Below are 19,000 nucleotides of genomic sequence, written 5' to 3' on the forward strand. Positions count from 1 at the left end.
TTTTGATATGAAGCAACAAAAAGTAAGCACCAGATCCTTTAAATCCTCTGAGATGCTAGGTAGGACTTCCATGGATCAGACATGTTTTTCCAGCATGTTTTCCAAGATGCTTCATCAGATTGATATCAGGGAAATTTGGAGGTTAAGTCGTCACCTTCATTTTTTCTGTAATGTTTCTCAAACCATTCAAAAGACCAATATTTATAGTGGATCAGAGTGTGTTAGTATTCTGAAGGAGGCTAATTTCACATCAGGATGGTGCACAATCAAAAAAAACATTCAGGTAGTTGGTATGTGAAGTCAAAGCCACATGAAAGCCAGAACCCAAAAATTCCCAGCAGGATGTCTTCTATAGTGCATCCTACTGCCTTTCCTTCCCACAGATAAACAAGAGAAAGAAAGAAAAATGCCAGGCTACTTACTTCACCTTTTCACAGTCCAGTTTTAACATTTGTACATCTAAATATAGTTACTGTCTATAATACAGTCCCGATCAAACGTTTAAGACCATTTGAAAAATGGCGAAAAATCATATTTTGTATGGTTGGATCTTAAAAAGGTTTGAAGTAGAGCTTCAACATGCAACAAGAAGAAATTGGAATGAGACAAAGAAAAATTTTGAGCATGCAATTTATTGAAAACAACACTTAACCTGAAACAGGATGTTTTACAGCTGATCGAAAGTTAAGACCACGTGTCTTTAAAAGGCCAAATCTGTGCAAAAATGTTGATTCATTGTCACTTTCTGCCAGGTAGTCACACTGTCATGACGTTCTGATGTTAAAGGCAAAGAATCTTTCCCTTTTTTGAACACGGTTGGGTTGTTGAACTGCATAAGCAGGGTCTCTCACAGCGCACCATCGCTGCTGAGGTGGGACGCAGTAAGACAGTCATTTGGAATTTCTTTAATGATCCTGAGGGTTACGGAACTAAAAAGTCAAGCAGAAGACCCAAAGAATTTCACCAGCAGTGAGCCAGAGGATCCAATTAGCTGTCTGTCAAGACACTGGACGATCCTTGACCCAAATTAAGGCTGTTACTGGTACTGACTGCAGCCCCATAGCCATCAGACGACATCTGAGACTGAAGGGCTTCAAAAACAAAAAATGTCTTTAAAGGCCTCGCCTCCTTGAACGCCACAGAACTGACTGTTTGGACTTTGCAAGAGAGCAGCAAACATGGGACATTGAAAGGTGGCAGAAAGTTTTATTCTCTGATGAGAAAAAAAAATTAACCTTGATGGTCCACCATTACTGGCATGACAAGCAGATCCCACCTGAGATGTGCCACAGTGGAGGGGGCGCCATAATGGTCTGGGGTGCTTTTTCCTTCAGTGGAACAATGGAGCAGGTGCGTCAAACAACCACTGGCTATGCCCAGATGTTGCAGAGAGCATCCCATGACTGAGGCCATCACCTGTGTGGTAATGACTGCGTTTTTCAGCAAGACAACGCTACAGTACACACTGCCCGCAGGACAAGGGACTTCTTCCAGGAGAATAAAACTTTTGGACCATCCTGCATGTTCCCCTGATCTAAATCCAACTGAGAACCTTTGGGGATGGATGGCAAGGGAAGTTTGGAAAAATGGACAACAGCTCCAGACAGTAGAAGCCCTTTGTGCGGCCGTCTTCACCACTTGGAAAAATGTTCCCAGTCACCTCATAGAAACGCTCGCATCAAGCATGCTGCAGCAAATTTCTGAAGTGATCAACAATAATGGTGGAGTTACTGAGTTCATGTTTGGAACTTTGGTTTCTGTTTTGGGGGGTTTACGAGGTTTTTTGGAGGTGTGGCCCTAAATTTTTGATCAGCTGTAAAACACCCTGTTTCAGTTTAAGGGTTGTTTTCAATAAATTGCATGCTCAAAAAAATGTTTTTCTCACTCCCATTTGTTCTTGTTGCATGTTGAAGGTCTACTTGGAACCGTGTTAAGATCCAACCATGCAAAATCTGACCTTGTGCTTCTTTAATATCTGCATTTAGTTTAACCATCCTGAATTAACAAATTTTTCCACGTGCATGGACTTTTCTCTAAATCAGACACAAAACAGGTGCTGCATCCTCTCGGATTGTGGTTATTGGTGCATACTCCTTATTGGACAGCTTTAAACCCACCTCCACTTAAGACTAGTTGGTTTGGAAGGGCACCTAATGCGGTGGACCCCAAGCAACATTACTAATGAATGTTAAATGGAAAATATTAAACACAGTAACCACAGTTTATATTATTTAATAGATTATTTAACAAATGAGTCATTAAAGTTTTCATGTGCATGTGCTAAAGCACAGAGGATGTTCATGTATATATAAAATGTGAGTCATTCTCAGGCTCATTCTCTGTCACCAGAGTGGCGAGAAGGAAAAACAACCTTGGACATCAAAGAGCCTTTAAAGACTGTCGAAGCCGGAACATTCCTAAGGTCGTCACAAAGACCTGGCCGTTTTGCATACACTTCTCACACTTCCAGGGCATCTCCAGTTTCCTGCACTTCTCCTTCCTCTACAGCTCGCTGGAATTCCAGCTGTTGATAGAGAGTCGCCTGAGGCGAGAGAAGCCCCGTCTTCGCGTTCAGATCCCTGTAATGAACTCCTCAAAACATATACTTATATTTCAGTTCGGTGGCAACCGTAACCCGCAGTGACATGTGATGAGAGCTGCAAGCTACAATATGTAAAGTGCAAAAAAGTACGAAAACCCAGACTCGTCTCTGGAGCTCATATTATGGGATGAACACAAATCTTCTGGCAGATACTCAGTTTTTGGTGTTTTGGTGGAGGAGAATGTTTTTAAAGATGCAGAGAGATCATACATTATTAATGTGTTGAGATCTGGGCCTGATTAGCATTATTTTATGTATGAACAGAGTTTCTCTCCTTATGTCAATTAAAGATTGTTAAAGTGTTGCATGGCTGCACTAACTTGTTTAAACCTTTGTCTAAAGATGTATAATACATGTAAACTGAGGTACCAACCTCTCTTTTTTCTTAAATGTTAATCCTCAAAGAATTTTTACCTTTTTACTTTTTTTCTTTTGGACCGTTGAGCCTCTTGGAGATTTCTTTACTTTTTTAATGGCTCATTGTTCTAGTTTTAAATCTCTTAACTCTATTCTGTTGTTCACTCCAGCTTGCACTCATCAATCAACTTAATATCCACCAGCAGGAGAAGGCAGCCTTTTTCACTGAAAAGCTGAAACCATCAAACTCCATGAAGACAAAATCTGCATCCAGAGAAGCGGCAGAAGTAGAATTGAAATCCCTCTAAGTGCTGAGTGAGTAGAGTAACGGTGCACTCCTGAGCATTCAAGAACTCTCTATCTTCACTTATCTCAGCGTTTCAGACCTGGCAGGTTATCTGCCGGGGGCCTGGATAGGTGCAGCTTTGACTTTGTTGTCATTTTGAAAGAGCAGTTTTCAAACGTTGACTAAAGGTTCTTCACCCATGCGTTGCTGCTGTGTGCCAGACAAACAAAAAGTATTACCAGGCTTTTTACCCCAAAGTTTACCATCACAGCCAAATGCCACTTTCTTACAATAATCTGAACCTAGTTCTAATTTAAACTAATTTAAAAAACATGGTTAGAACATATGGTTTCCTTTAAAAGGGAGTTTTTCCTTCCCACTGTCGCCAAAGTGCTTGCTCATAGGGGGTCATATGATTGTTGGGCTTTTCTCTGTATCTATGAAGCGCCTTGAGGCGACATTTGTTGTGATTTGGCGCTATATAAATAAAATTGAATTGAATTGAACTGTGATGAATGATCACTCACTTGTGTTGTTTGGATGAGTATTTTTTGTTGTCGTCTTGTTTGTTGGTGAAATCTGCAGCCCACAATCCTCATGTTTTTAACAGACATAACACACACACACACACACACACACACACACACACACACACACACAAACACTGTGCGAGTGTGTTCTTAAAGCTGTCTTGTTTTCAAAACTGTCGTTTTTTAATTGCTTGCATGTGATGTGTTCATGGGAACGTATATTGCAGTTGTAACAAATAACCTGGGCTGTGCATACTATAAATAGTATTTTATTTATAGTTTTTTTAAAATACTTACATGATTATTACCATGTTAGTCTCTCCCTAGTTGTAAAAACCAGTTACCTTTGATCAAGTTCTTCAGTTTTTCTTACAGAAAATGTAAAACATGCATTTTCTGTAATGATGCTTTGATGTGAAGCTGGTGAAACATTTACATCAACTTCAACAACTGACAGCTGTGGCTCCTCCTAATACAGCCATCACTTCCCACCTTCGCAGGAAACATGTTGTCCTAATTTCAGTTCAGTCCCTAAACAAAAAGGATACTTTCTTTGTTCTTTTGAAACAGAGACACACAATAGGATGAAACTATTGAGAAAGGCCACATGATTCAGCTGCGGTGAAATATTTGGGAAAAAAAGGGGGTTCTGATCTTACAGTGGGAGGAAGGTGGGTGAGGCCGAGTGTGAAAAGTCAGTCTGAATGACTGAAACTGCAGGAGAGAGAAGGCCAAGCTGGATGGGATGACAGAATAACTGTGTGAATACTGAATTTGTTTGAGTATGCTGACACCTGGTGGACAGAGCGATTAAACTTGAAGACCAGTTCAGTCTGGGTGTTTAGACATACTTCCACCACTAGAGGGAGACATTAGATTTACTTTTCTGTCTGCAGAAAGGCAGATTGTACCTCCTTCACTGAGAAATGCTGGATCTTTTGGTCAGGCTTGTTACAAACCTGTACTTTTGTGATAGTGAAAGAGGATTTTCTAGTTATTTAAACTTGCAACTGCACATTTTTGTGGCATTTCTGCACTGTACTTTGGTCATTTATCAGATAAAATCTATTCTGGTGTTGGAGAGCTGTTGCATATTCTTTGACACCGTTTACTTGGTGAATGTGTCCTGTGTAAATACTTGAATAAATGCCCTTTAAGTGTATCTTTTTACAATAGTAGTTAAAAACCCTGCAGGCTAATTCAGGGTGTTATTTGATGACCACTGTCCCTTTTAATTAAATGGACTATATAAAACATAACGGGCCATTAAATAACTCTGCAAATAAGAAGAAGAACAGGCCAATGAAAAATATGTTTCACTACAGTCAAACACAATTACATAAAGATGAATTACTACTAGCAAAACAAGATGCAGACAAGGGATAAGGCAGAAAAACAGAACAAGTTAACAACAGCAGCAGCAATTTAGCATTTAGTATATGACCTAAGTCCCAGTTGTGTTAAGTCTCTCTGACTGGTTTATATTCAATATTTTAATGATGATATTTGAACTGAAACTTATAAAGATGTTTTACTAAGTCAGGGGTGTCCAAACTCCGGCCCGCGGGCCAACTGCGGCCCGCGATCCATTTTTAATTGGCCCGCAAGTAACTTTATAAATAGAATAGAATATGGCCCGCACTTCAACTTTTGCTTGAGTGTATTGCACTTCTTAGTTTTAACACCAGGGGGAGCTACTAAGTGGATAGAAAAGCTCATTAGCTCTCACCTCTCTACTTTCAAATCTTTACTGAAAGGCTAAAAACACTTCTTTGAATCGAGATTGTAATCGTTTGATCCATTTAACGTTTCCTTTGCATTTTATTTTTTAAAATGAGAAGAAAACATATCCGGTTCTTTAATTTCTTCAGCCTGTGACTAACCTACAGTGTTACGGTTGTAGGTGCTGCCAGACTGGATGAGTTCTGGTTGTTTTAGCTGCTGTAATGGGCTCTGTCTGTGTCCAGTTAACTTAATGCTAACCAGAGACACAAACCTTGGCTGGAGCTGTTTAGATAGCACCACTGCTGGTGCTGCAGAGAGGAAGACCAAATCCAGATTCCACAATTTGGCTGTCTGTAGGTCAGCCAGCTGAGCCAACCACAGCTCTGATTATTGCCTTGTACTCGTCTGAACAACCAGATTTTTTTCCCTTAACGCCTGTACAGTGTGTGACAGCAAATAGGACGTCTGTAAATTTAGGTTCCAGGTGTCTCAGTTCATCCCACTTAAAGGATTCCCAAATCTGGATCAGAGTAAAAGTGACAATTGTATTTCTGCAAATCCAAGCACAGGCCACGGAGACAGAGAGAAAAAGTACAAAAAAAGCTCTCCTTCCTGGATACTCGAAAACAAACAGAGCGAGGAGGTCAAAAGAGCAGACCGAGAATATGAGGGGTTTGGACAGGTCAGGAAGCTCCGTGAGATGAGATGCCAAGTAAAATAATGCAGGCATGAATGTGTTCAAGAACTGGACCTTGTTAAGTCACTGCAAACCCACAACGTCTGGCATCCTGGACTGTAAAGCAAACTCTGATTTGTTGGATTCAACATGTGTTTGTTTTTGCTGTAGTAAAAACCCTAAAGCAGCAGCTGCAGCACTTTGATTTCTTCCCATTAGTTCATGCAACACTAACATTAGAGGCACATGAAGTCACTTCGCATTAGAGCACCTGAACCCTAAGAGGAACATCTGTGGACAATAGTGCCATCTGCTGGAGATTACGTTTCAATTTCATGGTGGATTTAAAACAAATGCTCCCTGCTCAAACCGCCAAATGCAAACAACTGCATGCAACTGTTTGTTGTGTCACATTCAAGCTGCAATAAAAGGTGCTATAATACTCAGATTATGCTTCCCTTAAAGAGTCATCAGACTACGGTAACAGGCGGATGTTGAAACAATCCACTCCTGAGATACTGCAGCGTAAACATCATGGAGAGAGTTTATAAAGAAACCGGGAAGCGAAGCTGTGATTTTGGTGCTCTGAGGGGAGCTCAGACATCAAAGAGTCATCCTGGGAAATTCCAGAACGGGGGAATTCAGTGACACTATTGCTGTGCATTTATGTTGCACTTTCAAAGCTGTTTTCGAGTCTTTTGGACATCCTGGTTTAAATTTTTCCCTTTTTTTAAAGCACAAGATGCAAATTCAGCTTTCAGTTAGGGTGTGGTGAAAATTGCCTATATCTGTGCACCCAATGTCTCATATAACAGAAAAACCTGTATTTCATTTGTTAAAATTCACTCTGAAAATGTTTAATGAATGCTGTCTTGTGTTTAACATACCTGTGATGCAGCTGATATCATAATAAAGCATATTACTGTTAAAAAAAATGTTGGTTAGGCAATTTTGTTTCATTTTATTTTTCTCCTCTGTATGATGAAATCACCTTTCTGAGTTTATTTTTGCTTTCTTTCAGTGCCACAGTTTCTCTTCAAGACATATTTTGATCTCTGAGTCCCTAATTGTAAAAATTGAACACACATTGTTTTCTTGAGGCCAAGAAATCCTTTTAAAAACATGGATGTAGCAATAAAAAAACAAACCCTAAATATGAGTGAAGAGTAGACGTTTACAGGATCATCAAAACCTTTAAAAGAAAAGACTAATTTATTTAGTCTGAGTTTAGTCTAAGTTAATTAATTTTTTTGGTAATTTGGTTTAAAGACTTCAGTAAGTAGAACAGAGGGAAATCTTTGGATCTGTTGGTCACTATAAAAAATCGAGTTAAATCTTTTAATGTTTTCTAATCTTCTTCAGCACTTTCACAGGAAATTTATTATCTGTATCTTAATCCTCTTTGTCCTGGAATGCAAACAAGCATTAAAAAGTGGTGACAGCGATCAGCACTGCGGGGGAATAACTTCCACTCAGTCTTGCGTCTTTAGTTACCGTACAACAGTAGAATTTGGCAGGTTTCGCTCTATTGTATTTCTTTTATTGTGCTGTCTTCTCCAGCCCCCGTACCCACTCCTACATATTTTCTCCATCCATCCAAGATGACTGTTCCTGAGGGCTAGATGAATTCCACATTTCTCCCCCTCCGAGCTGTCACTGCTCCACACACAGCTGAGGCTCGCCTTAAAAATGAGACTCAGCAGGACGTGGGATCTCGCTGACAGCTATGTCTGAAACAACCTGGTGGAAATGGAGATTCAGTCAGTCACTGCGAGGCTTCATCTGATGCTCTGCTCGATGCAGCCTCGAGGAGCTACCCAGGGTGCGCGAATGTGGACAGGTCTGGGGGTGCACGGCGGTGCTGTGGTGAACCACTGCACCTGGTGCTGAGTGGCAATATTGTGAAGATCTGCCACAGCTCGCTGCAGATGAAGGGAGCGTTTTACTTAGTATGATCAAATTAAGGCTTTTTTCTTAGCCACAGAGGTAATGCTGCAGAATCCAATGCTGAGAAAGAAAGAAAGAGCCAAAGTCAAAATTGGATTCACAAGTAGTTCTGAGTCATGTCCTACAGTATTATTACTGGAGCATTCACTCAAAGCCTGCAGTTTAATGTGTGTGATGGCAGAGTGGAAAAACTTGGAATAAAATGTACTTGAAAGTTCTTTGTAAATTGATGTTTTTTCTATTTGGTATTCTTTCTTTGACATTAGGTGAAGAATGGAAAGAGAGATGATATTAGCCTTTTTATTTTTTGGTGTGTTTTGAATGTGAAATCCTAAACTCCGACATAAGCAACTTGACTGTGATTGTTTTGTGCTAAATTAAAAACTATTTTTTGAACCATGTTTTACAGGAAAAGTCTTTCAAAAAGGTAATACTAAACTTTATTTCCAGTCTGTACTTAAAGCTGTTTTAAAGGGATTTTTGACCACTAGAGGGCAGAAATATGTCTTAGCCACAAAACCGTATTTACTAGCATAAACTAGGCGTTGGTGTAAAAAAAAAAAAAAGAAGTCTTATCTGTTTTAACAAAAAAAGCACAATGCCAAGATTGTGTGTGAGAGGTAGCAACTCTGAAACTTTTGTAACTGACCCTGTTGCATATGTATTTTATAGGAGTTCCTTCTCAAGGCTCAGATGGGGAGGAGAATATTTAAATCAAGCGCACAAACTGATTTGCTAATGTTTGCGACACATCATGTACCACTAATTTCAACTATTTGAAGCAAATCTTATGTTTTGCGCTTGACATTGAGATGAACTGACTCCACCTGTGTTTCTAAAGCAGCATAACGTTTGTAAAGCACCCATAAAACCAACCACAACTATAAACAAAATTCACCTGGTTCACCTGTTTGTGTGGAGTTTTTTTTATGTCCAGTGGATGAAATTCAGTATTTACTTTCTTTTTGGCTTCAGTTTTGGCCTCAACCAACTCCTGGAGGGAATATCTTATCCTTGTTACCATCTGGCAGACGTTACAGGAGTCTGTCTGCTCGGACTACAAGACTTAAAAACAGTTTTTACCACCAAGCCATACGACACCTCAACCACAACACTTAAACACAGACAACACAGCACTCAGAAGCTACCCTGCAGCTTCACAAGTACTCTGTTTAATCTGCACTGGTCACTTCACTTTATTGTTATTGATATTTATATTTAAAAGTGCAATACTGTGATTTTCTGCTGCTCATTCCTGTGCAATATCCCATCTGCCCTCCCGTCATATTTCTTTTCAAGATTTTCTTATTTAATCACTAGTGTAAATATATATTTATATTTATAGATACATATATATTTAGTCATCTTTTCTCTTTTACCATGTCTCTCTAATATTTTGCTCCTTACTATTTTTCTATTTTTTTATTTTATTATATTTTATCATATTTTCTTATATTTTCTCCTACTGTATCATGCTGCTGAGTGACTGCTGCTCGTCAAACACATTTTATTGCAATGTTGACCCTGTGCTAACTTGCACATGACAAATAAAACTGAAAACTGAAACTGAATATCTGGCTATTTAACTCGAAGCTGTTGTCAAACACACGTGTATCTACAAGCTGAGAATCTGCCGTATTTGATAACCTGGAAGCCAAATTTACAGAAGGACCTGCAGCTAACTTTAGCATATCACCAACATATAAGAAATTGAACGCAATGATGATGATGAAACTTTTAATGAGACATCAACAGCTTCATTGATATGTTCTTTTGATCATTAATTAGGTAGTTGGAGAGCTTGTCAGAGAAATGAGGCTTTTTCACTGTTTTAGCGTAACATTTTTAGCTGACTGCACTGACATTTCTAGTCAGCACGCCACTTCAGCAAACAAACATTTTCTATCCAAAACCTTAATAAATAACCATAAAAATCAATCATTTAACATTCCTATTTTATATTGTGTATATTGAAACACAGTGACAGCGACATCACAGATGTGAGAGAAAAATTACAGGTTTTTATTTGAAAAAAAGAACAAATACTAAATTCCATGACCCGATACTGGTATTGGTTCAAACATCAAGGGCAAAGACGAGTGCCTTTTGCTTTTGTGCAACATTCTGACATAAGTGCACTAGCACATCAGAGCAAAAGAAACATCCATATCAACCACACTTTGTTTCCCATTTCATTTACAGCCAGAAAGTGTGTGTAGACCTGTGCCAGTATGCTTAAAATCCATCCCCAACCATTAGTCCACACCAGCACAGATCAGTACCATCAAAGGCTGTGATTTGTTACAAATCACAAACCTTCGGTGTCCGCCTGGCTGACAGACCAAATAATATTTGTTGTGAAGCTCATATTTCATGTATAGTAATGTAATCCCATCATCTTCACATTATCTGAATCTCCTCTGCTCATCACGTACCACGGCCATACAAAAACAAAGCAGCAGACACTCAGAAAGAGAAATGGTGCACATGCATCGACTGATTTATTTATTTGACCCAGTAGAAAGTTGCTCTGCAGTCTCTTAATAAACATGGCGAGGGTTATTTGCATGCATGGGCGGCCAGACCAGCTACCAAAACATAGAGAGGCTCAGATTACGGCACAAACAAAGGGAGTGCAACTGCAAGGATGCCATTTCTCCATTTTATATTTGCATATACTCGTGAATAGATTATATTAATCTTCACAATCTTTAGATCCTGTCATTTCTATCTAAGCTAAGCAAAAAAACTGGCGTTATCCAGTGTTTACTTGTGCTCTTTGCAGACTCTATCAGTCAGCAGGTCTGACATCCAAACATTGTGTATATTACGAGTGCCAGAAAGAGGGATTAGATGTAAGAAAGAGTTTAGCAATAGGGTGAATTGGTCTAAATTAGGTCCAACAATTATCTTCAATTATGGCAGTGGGAGGACGCAATCGCACATCAGCACTGATTATTTGTGTTTGGAGGCGGAGGGTGCTGCGGGTTAATGGGTGCTCCATCAGAGGAGGGGATGACTCATCTTCTGTGTACGTCTCTGTAGGGTTTCTTCTGGGTCTGATGTTATAAACAAGGATGTTCAGAATGGTGAGCAGGTGAAACGTGACAGCTGAAAGAATGTGAAAACTATTTATTTAGAAGAGAGATGAGAGGATTAGGGATCAAAATGAGTGAAGTGAGGAATTGAAGGGTGGAAAAGGAAATAGTGATCGGACAGCAAAGGCTTGGGTAGTGACAATAATAATAAGCAAGCAGAGTAAACAGAAAGAAACTATAGGCAGAGGAAGAAAGGTTTAATGAACCATAAAAAGACAGAGAGAAGGATGAAATAACAAGGAAAGGATGGAAGGAAATTAATCAAAAACAAGATTTTGGCAGAAAAGAAAGCAGGGCTGTGGCGTCAAATCCAAGGAGCAAAAAATAAATAAAAGAAAAATGAAAAAAGAGATTTCTGAAAAAACTAAAAAGAAGGAAATAAATGTAAATCAAAGAACAAAGGAAAGGAAGCAATGATCTAAATAAACAAGCCAGGGCAGAACAATAAAGCCTAAACATTTATTGGACAAAAAAATGCTTGACGGCAAGAAAAAAGAGACACAAAAGAGAGAAAGATGATTAAAAAATGTGAGGAAAGTGGGAACAGAGAAAGAAAAAAACAAAATACTAATAGTTTGGTGGAGCAGGCAAGAAAGAAAAGCAATAACATTTGGAAGTGAAGACAAAATTTTAAAAAATAAAGGAAAAAACAGGGTGGCTGCTAAGAGCAACAGTGAAAAAAACAACAAAGGAAAGTAACAAAGTATGATGGATAGGAAAGAATGAAGGAAAGAAGAAAGAAAAAGTAACTGGGAAGAAGGGACAGATAAAAGCAATGAAGGAAAGAAGAAAAGACAAAGAAAGAAGAAAAGAATAAAGGGAAGGAAATAATGATGGGAAGAAAGAAGAGGAAACAAGGAATAAGGGGGAAAGACAGTGAGGACAGAAAGAAAGAATGAAGGAAGAAACTGATCGTTTATGGTTCAGCTACTGAAACACTTGCTGATAAAAGCTCATATTAGAGCAGAATTAGAGTTAGCACAAAAAGATACTTTAATCTGGAGTTACGTGATTTCTTGTTGCTTTCGATGCCAGTAAAGTTCAGTGAATGGATCTGAAGCTGAAGCAGAGCCGAGCTAGTTGGAAGCAGCTGTGGATTTGGCTTTTGTGATGCGAGCTCAGCCCCCCCCCCCCCTCGATAGGATCTCCATCATGCTGACAGCCATGTTGCAGCTCTGTTCATGATTCAGATGATGAAATATCAGCAGGGCTCGGTGGCTCCTCTGTGCATTCATCTCCTGGGTTGTTTTCTTTGCTCCTCAACTCCTCCGACGGCGTTCAATCAAGCCCACCTTCAGTGGGCGAGACAGGACGTCCATCCATTACAGCTCTCTCACACACACACATGTGAACACACACTGTAATAATCCACATGGCCATATTAATAAATGTTGGATTGCCTGTTTAATTACCAGTGGGTAATCTGAATCCAACAAGCACAACTATTAACCTTTTAAAAATTCAGCCTTAAGAAGGACTAAAAAAGGTGAACCCATTCGTCTTTTAGCAAGTAACTAATTATGACAATCAGCAAATGTGCAAAAATCTTTTATCATCACAATATTTTTATAATTAGGAACATCCTGGAGCAGAGTTATGTTGATTAACTAATCCATGTGGTTATATAACAATAATTCTTTTTAAATCAACATATCCTAATGTCTCTGAAACAGCTTGGTGAAAATGCTGTAGTAAGAAAAGTAACAGGAACTAGAAAAAGAAACCATATTAGCTTCACTTTGTTGGCTTTAGAATCCTCACAATCACTCAACTGCTAAATTGAGAGGCCCCGTTGAATTTTAAATAGCTCAAAGTACCATGTTATTCCAAAAACAACACTTTGTTCTTACAGTGCGTTCAGACCGGACACAATTCAATCCAATTCAATGTCTTTTATTACAATAGTTGCCTCGGGGGACTTTGTAAAGACACAACAATAACAATCACACAACCTAATGAGAGCAAGCTCTAGGTGAGCGTGAGAAGATGAAACTTCCTATTAAGAGGAAGAAACCTCCAGCAGAACTGTGCTCTGATTGGCGACAGAGGGCATAGTTTTTGCTTTGTGTTATTCATGCAAACTGAATTTTTTTTGTACCATTTTGGAACCAAATGTTCAGCCCTAACAGCTAAAGGTGACCTACTTCTTTCCAAAGTCCAGTGATGGAAAGAATTAAGTAATTGGAATTAATTAACAATAGCAAACTTTCAGAGTGTCCTACGATTTTGCTCTCTTTTATTCAAATTCTCCCTTTTTTCTCTTATAACAAAGCAAAACTGAATCCAACAGATCCAGCTGCCGGCAACTGGCAGCAGTTATATAGTCCTCAATTTCTTATTATGAGTAGCATCATAAAAACCCCATAGTCTATGAGAAAATCTCATAGCATCAAGCTATTGTTTCACAATAGTTTTTTGAAATAAATTAGATTGCATTTTATTTATGACCTTGGGCATAACTTCTAGGTGTAGCCTGTGGGTGGAGGGTATTGGGTTTGGTGGGTTCGAGAGATCATTTCTCCTTTTTTGCAGATGAATATGGTTCTGTTAACTTTATTGAGCCATGACCTCCAGCTTGTGCTGGAGTGGTTTGCAGCGGAGTGTGAAACAGATGGGAGCAAAACCACCTCCGAGTCCGAGGTCACAGTTTTCACTTGGATGAGGCCAGAGTGCCCACCTGGTGGATGAGTTTGTTATCTTGGAGTTTTCTTCATGAGTGAGTGGAGCGAGATACTGACACATGGATTGATGTAGAGTCAGCAGTGATACAGACGGTCTGTTGTGGTGAACAGAGAGCTGAGCATGAAAGCGAAGCTGCTGATTTACTGGTTGATCTACGTTCCAACTTTCACCTTTGGCACTCTGGAAGTGATGGAAAGGATGAAATTGCTGATACAAGCAAAATTAGTTTTCTCCATAGGGTGTGAGGCGCTCAGTCATTTGGGAAGGATTCAGAGTAGAACCTGCAACTCCTCCACGTCAAAAGAAGCTACTTGAGGTGGTTCGGGTACTTGATTTGGCTGCCTCTCGTGCGCCTCCTAGGTCAGGTGTTTCAGGGATATCCTAGCGAGATGAGGCCCCATGTTTGGCTCAGGACACGCTGGTGAGATTACACCCTTGGTCTCCACCAAGAGAGCTGAAGGACGTGGCAAGAGAGAGAGAGGTCTGAGGGAACTCAAGATCTCTATTGACTTCTGCCGTTGTCACCCAGAGCAACGAAAATACAGCCATATTTGTGTCATCACTACGCCTTTGCGTGGAATTTGTATCAAAGGAAAACTTCATGTTTGATCTGAAACAAACCATGAGATTGCAGGCCTGCTTGTTTCCTGGTGAATCAGCTCTTTTGGTGTGTTTACTTTTAAGACTAGGACTAAATCTTTCTTTCCTAACCTCAGTTTCCAGGGGACCTCCAATGATGCACACTACCGTATCATTAATTTTGTGTCTTCTCTCTGTTCTGTTGTTTGTGTTTTTTTTTTTTCTTGGTTCTTGCTTTCCGTAGCTCTCCATGTCAGAAACGGCATGTTTCTGATCTGTGGTTGGCCCAATCAGTGTGCCCAGTTTGTTTATTGTGCCTCAGTGCTTCTCTCTCCATTCTCCCCTCACCCAGACCGGATGAAGCAGACACCCGCTATCGCTAATCCTTACTCTATCAGGAATAAAGAGTTTTCCAAACCTACTTTTGACAAGAACTGCTCATTTTTGTAAGGCCTTCCAATTTAAAAGGCCCCAAGATAGCAGCTTTCAAGATTTGGTCCTACAGGAAAGCCTGAATGAAAGCAGTGGCTGCAGTAATAACATCTGGAAGAAAAGGAAGTCAGATGACATAATGTGACATAGTCATAGTGTTAAAAACTCCATGAAAGGAGGAGATGGGTTTTATTTTTCTCTTTCAGACCATCAGGTGCTTATTTTTGTAACCCCAATAAAAGGCGTGAAGACACCTATACTGATTTCTTTTTCTTCAAAACCTATCCAAGTGAAATTAGATCAGTGAAGGTGCAGTGTCGTTTTGGTAACTTCACACTAAAAGCATTCAGACTTCTGCCTTTTCAGTGTTCACAATGTCATCCACCATAAAGAGCAGTATATTTCCATTCATCATCCCATCTACTCTAGGCTGAACGGCAATCTCTTTTTGAATTGTCCTGATTAACATTTGCCTGTAAATCTGTCTCTTTGTTTTCCTTGTAATCTGTGCTACCTGGCAAACGACAAGCTTTTACCCGTCTGTCTCAGGGTTGTTCATTTGTGTTTAAATATAGTTTTTTTCTGCGCTTAAAACAAAACAAAACCCACCACAATATGAAACTTTTATATTGAGAGAGTTTTTTAAAAAGAAGCTAAAACAGAAGCTTGTTGTGAATGGCTGTCCCAAACAAAGAACAAATGATTTGTTTTCAAATTTATCTGAATTACTGCGGCCATAATTTCAAACTCAGCTGCACTCCCCCCCACACACACACACACACATGCATTCACAGACTAAGTACACCGTAGAGACAAATTCCCCCTTGATCTTTCCCATGAACATGTCTCTCCGACTCAGGACTCCCTCGGCTCCCTCCGGGCCACGGTGAATGACTCTAACTATTTTCTCCACAACGAAAACCTCAAACACAACAACAGCAAGTTAGTCATCGCGACCTGCCATAACATCTTGATTTGTGTTATAGCGTGGGAGCTGCGACGCGCGCACACAACGCCGTTCTGCGCAGCACCTTTTGAGGGATCAACTAATCAGTCGTGCATGAAAAAGGCTCCCGGTTTTGGAAGCTCCCTGCATCTCTCCCCAAAAAATGATTTATGAGGCCAAATCATTCACAGCACTCACTTCCTGTCAGTGAAATCTCCAGACGTTCTCTTCTGTTTTATACTGTCACGTCCCATCTAGATGGCTGCCTGTGGAATTTAGTGCACTGCTGGATTAGTCTTGTCCGCACATGTGTTTCGCTGCGGGAAGCTCTGTGCTGTTTGACTGTCCTCGTTCGCTTTTAACAGTTTTTCCCCCCTTATTTTATGCACAGACTCACTTCGTGTTTTCTTTACATTTCTTAATCATCTCCTTTGGCGGTGAGTTAAGCATTCGTACTGACAGAAATACAGTGTCCTGTAAGACTTTCAGGCTCCTAAATTGTTCATACCCTTGGCTTTAACTTTGGCTTCATCAGTTGGCTTGACGACTTCCTTTCCGATGCTGCTGTGATATTTTATGGCCTTCTGGTCAGGCACTTGAAGATGCTGAAGCACTTGCGCAAGAGCAGACAGAAAAGACAGACAGAAAGGTAATATTTCAGTGACTTCAGTATCCGTCCTGTCTAAAAGAGCCACTTTTGCTTTTCACATGCGAATTGACTGTTCACCTCCAAGTAGCGACATGCTCTGGTGGTATTTATTGATATGCAACAGCTTCTAAGCACCTAATTGGCTATTTTGGAACTCACCCGACCTGTGATGGCTCCCTCAGCTGCCAGCTCTCCTCCCAAAATGGCTGTCCCAACCACAAGCCTTCGGTTGGCCCAGCACTTTTCATAGAGCTCGGCTGTAAATCCTTTTTCTTTTCCCTTCTCTCTCTCCCTTGCCCTCTAACGTCTTCATTACCCAAGTTGTTTTGTCAGCACACCATTGGGTGTAACAGAATACCATACTGACCAACATTTAGGTCATTTCCTCCTCTTAAGAGCAGATATTGCTCCGCCGCAAAGGTAGCCGGATTGCCAGATTGGAGCCCTGGGTTGCCAGATTGGGGACCCGGCTAATCTAATTAGAGAGTGAGGGAAAGAGGCCCATGGGGCCCGCAGGACTGGGACTGTGGTGGAGCCAAGACTGGTTCCCCCTTTTGAAAAACTATGCACTGCAAAATACAATGTGGTAATGTCTGCGGGCCTAATTCTTCCGGAGGGGAGAGAGCCGGACTCTGTGCTGCAGACAGCCACATCCCTCGCTTCAGAGAGAAAGAAGGGGGGCAAAAAAGAAAGAGGGAGCAGAAGAAAGAGAGTCCGAGGATGATTTATGTCCTTCTCCACAGACGCAGAAATAAATCCAGGGAACCTAGTGGGGGGGTAGGGAGGGGGGGGGGAGCAGGCCGTAAAGCACGAGATCAATTCAGAGCTGGTTCCCCTTTCTGAAAAACCCCAAATGAGCTAAAATCTCCTCCCACGTCAAAGTCAATCGCTTTGTTTTATGTCATCAAGGCCTTTTATGATAGTGTTCCCGTTTTTAAGGGTGGGGGCGTGGTCGCCTGTCTGTTGACATATGAGGTTCAGTATCTGGAGTGAACTCAGGGCTCACGAAGCTGATAATTAGGGTCTTCAGTAGTGAACGTGGTGATAGCTGCGTGGGAGGCCCCTTTAAAAGTGCACCTCTAATTTGAGCCGTAGAAGTTATTGGGGTTATTGCTCCTCGCTTCACCTCCGGCTCTCAGCGGTGTGTGTGTGTGCGTAGCCTGCAAGGTGTCTTAGATGTCACTCACATATTTATGCATGCGCACGCACACACTCACATGTGTGTGCACCTCCAGGTGGCCGAGCGCTGCGCATATATTTCACACCCACTCTTCTACGATCAATTTCACCTCCTCGCATGCGTCCAGTTAAGTGTGCAACTTTTACAAGTGGGAGAGGGATCGGTTTTCAACTCCCCCAGAAATCCCAGCTTCTTTCCATCTCTATTAAATGGACCTGATGTTGACCAGTAAAATGATCGCTACGCTTATATGTGACCCCTTGAATCTGTCTACAGCACAGAGGCAAAACGCAGCCAGAACATTTCCAAAAGGCAGAATTAAACAAGTGTATATATACAAGTTAAGTCAAGATTTTCTTATTTATTATGTCTCACTCACAGTTACAAAGAAATGTCATAAAATAAAATGTACTCAGTGGTACAAATATGCTTTGGTACAAGTGAATTAAAAAAAAGAAATACAACAAAAATTAAATGGTATGATATTGTTTAAAATATTAAATAGCAGCAAAACTGTAATACAATTTTAAGGACAACATTGACTGTTTGTGGGTTTCTTTTAACATCACTTGTTTAATCAGCAAAACTGAATTTTGAGGAGACTTTAAAGAATAAAAATAAGAAATGAATAATAACAGCGGACCCGTAACAGAATAACAGAACATTTTTATAGTCATTTTATAGGTTTTTTTATCTTTCCTTGCAAAGGCTGCATGATTCAACAATAAACAAACAAACTACAGAAAAAAAAGTAAATAATATTATGAATAAAGGCTTTACACTTTTGTTTTACCTCAATCATTTGTTATTATTTATCTCTTTAGATGTTACATTTTTTGCTTTACTTTGGACTTGTGTCCTGTATTTGATCAAACTTACGTAATACGTAGATTAATAGCCTAATATTATGAGCTCATTTTCTTTTTTACTTAATTTTTTTAAACCTTTCTGTCTATATTTCTTTTTAATCACTTCTTAAATGAATCAATCATTTTCACTTCAATCTACATGTAAAGTTCTTGATTGAATGAGCTTTTTAATCTTTGTCTCAACGGCCTGGCTGTACACAATGATATATTTCTGTTTCCACTTTCAGAAGTGTGCGATCAAACTCACACAAGGTGCCTCCAAGACCTACCAAACCTTATGATTATTGATGCACATTGGCCAGTTCAAGCCTTAAACCAGAAAAAACAAAGGACAAAAGGATGTACAAAACCACATTTGAGATTTTGCAGTCATGTGACCTTGAACTTGTATGTCAACATAAGGTCAGCTTAGGACTAGTAAGGCCACAGCTACGCAGGCCTA

Source organism: Neolamprologus multifasciatus, chromosome 11 (genome assembly GCF_963576455.1).
Source record: "Neolamprologus multifasciatus chromosome 11, fNeoMul1.2, whole genome shotgun sequence".
NCBI classification, from domain to species: Eukaryota; Metazoa; Chordata; class Actinopteri; order Cichliformes; family Cichlidae; genus Neolamprologus; species Neolamprologus multifasciatus.